Genomic DNA, 3,364 nt, shown 5'->3' with positions numbered 1-3,364 from the left:
GTCCTGTAGGGGTCCATGCACCTTTTTTTTGCTCCCTATGTATCTGAAAAAGGACTTGTTTTCTGTAATTTTTGTTGCCTGCCTGAGTTCCATAGCTGTCTTGACCTTTCTAACTGACTCCCTGCAAGTGCGAGCCAAGTAGGTATAATCCTCCTTGGTTGCTGCCCCGCTGCTTCCACAGTCTGTATGCCTCTTTTTTTCATCCTTAGGCTTTTGTGGATTTCCCTGTTCAGCCAAGAGGGTTTCTTGGCCCCTATTCCCTCCTTTATGTGCAATGGGATTGGCTCCTTCTGTGCCTGGAGGCTTGTTCCTTTGAGGAACAACTACCCTTCCTGGACTCCCATCTCATCTTGTCCTTCAGTGCCTCACTTACTAATGCCCAGAGCTCATTGAAATTAGCTTTTCTGAAGTCTAGCACTTCTGCCCTACTGGTTATCTTCCCCACCTTTCAACGGACAGTGAATTCTAACAATTGGTGGTCACTATCTTCTAGATTAGTGGTCACTATCTCCTAGACCCTGTATCTGCAAATCCCCCACCAGGTCATCCCCAGTAGCAAACACCAAATCCAGTAAGCCATTTCCCCTAGCGGGACCATATACTTCCTGCATTAGTTGAAGGTCCTGTATGCAGGTTAAGAAGCTATGTGAATGGTTGAATCTAGCTGACTGCTCCTCCCAGCAGATGTCAGGATAGTTAAAAAGACATACAAAAAACTGGAAAGCTTCGTTTCAAAATGATACCTTTTATTAGACCAACTGGAAAATGGCAAGAAAATTGTCCTTTTCTGCAAGCTTTCGGGATCAAAGTCCCTTTGTCAGGCTCTGGGAAAAGTGTAGATGGTACAAGATGATAAAAAGTCCCCATAGGTAGGAAATAAACTTCATTTTTGCACAGAGGGAGCTGAAGATGCAAGTCTGTCCCTCTAGGTCCATAAGTGTCTTTGTGAGCTGTGTTGAGTAGCTCTTTAACGTGTTGATCAGGTAGAATTCCTTCCCTGGAGGTGTCAGATGGCAGGCATAGAGGCAAAAAAACTTCCTTGTTGTTCTGCAATGAAGTTTAAAATCCAAAATTGGCTGAAATTCATCATCTTCCATGTTTCAGGGGTGTACTTTGTAGCCGTGTTGGTCTGTGACAAAAAGACATGCAAAAAACTAGAACTCTTGGTTCCAAAACGACACTTTTTATTAGACCAACTGGAAAATGGCAAGAAAATTGTCCTTTTCTGCAAGCTTTTGGGATCAAAGTCCCTTCATCAGGCTCTGGGAAAAGTGTAGATGGTACAAGATGGTAAAAAGTCCCCATAGGTAGTTATAGTCACCTATGACAACCACGTCCCTTGAACATACTGCCTCTGAGAGCTGCCTTGAGAATTCCAGGTCTAGCTCATACACCTGGTGTGGTGGTCTGTAATAGACTACCAAGTTCCTTTCACCCTGACCCCCTTGTATTCTGACCCACAGTACCTCTATATGTCCCTCTTCTGATCCCCTCTTGATTACTGAAGACGTGTATTGCTCCATAACATAGAGTAGTTGGAACAAAGTTCTTTGCAAGCTTTCCAGCACAAGTACCCTTCTCCAGGCAGAGGGAATCTCTGTTGTTGTTCTGAGATCTCCAAGGAATGAAAGAAGCTAAAAGTGTGACAGGAGGTCAGTGAGAATGGAAATACGTTGAAATTAGGAAAACAATGGGTAGAGAAGGGAAGGGAGGGGGAGAACAAGGGGGAAAATGGGTTAAGGAATGCTAAAGATAAGCAAGGGAGACTGAAAAGTAAATAGCTGGAAATTAGGAAAACAAAAGGGAGGGGAGGAAGCATGGGGGGAAAGTTCAGGTAGGTACCTGGTGAATCAGATGTCAGGCAGGTTGTAATGACCCATCATGAATCCGATGTCTATACTAAGTCCATGATTTTTTGTATCCAATAGATTTATGAAGTGAAGTTTATAGGCTTGTCTATGAAAGGTGCTTTGTAAATTCCCTTTGAGGATTAGAACTGAGAGATCAGAGAGGGAGTTATTGTCTTGTGAGAAATGTGCACCCACAGGTAATTGGATATTTTTGCTGTTATGGATTTTCAGTGTGTGTTCATTCTGGTACGCAGCTGTTGTTTGGCTTCCTACATATTTTCCATCAGGAAATTTGGTGCACAGGATGAGATATATACCATTTCTGGAGGTGCAGGTGGAAGATCCAGGAATGGTGATGGCTCTGTTGTGGGGTGTGGTTATTGTGGGACTAGTGGAGATGTGTTGGCAGGTTTTGCATTTCTTGTCCTGGCATGGTCTGGATACATTTGATGTGGTTTGGGTCATAGGGAGTTTGCTTCTGGTGATGAGGTTAGCAGGGTCTGGTGCTTGTTTAAGACATTCTACTTAGTACCATCACAAATCTCTATCAGGAATGGTTGACTGGCATAGAAAAAATTATGCACAGAGTACAATCATTGCAAGTGTTGAACTCCACTGACAGAATTAGTATAAAGAGATACCCAATAATCATGGTATTAAAATCTTCTGTGAGATGTTGAGCACTTTCAGTGCTCAAGCTTGTGGTAAGCAGGCTGTAGACCAGCAGCAAAATCCTAGTGCTGGAGCTTAACACTGTCTAAGTCTGTTTTTATCTACATGTCAGAGGAATGAGGTCCAGAAACATCCTTCCAATATGAGTAGTGGAGGGAAAAAAGCCTAATGGTTTTAAGATTAAACTTAGTAAATTTATGACAGAGACAGTGTGGCTTCCTGACATAATGCGGCTGAATTTAATGACTCAGAAGGTTCCTTTACACAAGATGAACTTCCCCCATTTATTAAGCTAGGTCTGGAAAACCATTCTCTGTATTTGTGCTGTCATCTGGGTGATGTTAATACTGCATATGAGGGTCTACATGCCAGTTTGTTGTTCTACTTTTTAATACCTTTTCTAAAAATTAACTTATGAGTTATATTTATGGCTGAACAGCCATTAAAAAGGGTAAACAACTTTCTTTTGTCAATAATATTTATGAAAAAAGTAAGAGTTTTGTAATAATAGATAAACTGAACTAATTATGTTGGCATTACTATAAATATATGTATTTTTAGCAGCCTAGCACTTAGTGCTATTTAAGACTTAATACTTAGCACCATTACAGATGCCTATTAGAAACAGCTGACCCTGGCTTACAATCAGTTCTTTATATAGTAATGCCATGTAATCTTCATTGAGTTCCATTGTCAGAATTAGTATAAAGAGATACCAAATAATCATGGTGTTGAGCTCCTCAGTGAGGTGTTGAGCAGCTTCAGTACCCAGGCGTAGTAGTATATGGGCAGCTGAGCTGCAACAGAATTCCAGTGCTGGAGTTCATAACAATTTCTAAGTC

The sequence above is a fragment of the Gavialis gangeticus genome, unplaced genomic scaffold, assembly GCF_001723915.1.
Source record: "Gavialis gangeticus isolate Ggan-Ray unplaced genomic scaffold, GavGan_comp1, whole genome shotgun sequence".
Lineage (NCBI taxonomy): Eukaryota > Metazoa > Chordata > Crocodylia > Gavialidae > Gavialis > Gavialis gangeticus.
Note: the sequence above shows the minus strand (reverse complement) of the source record.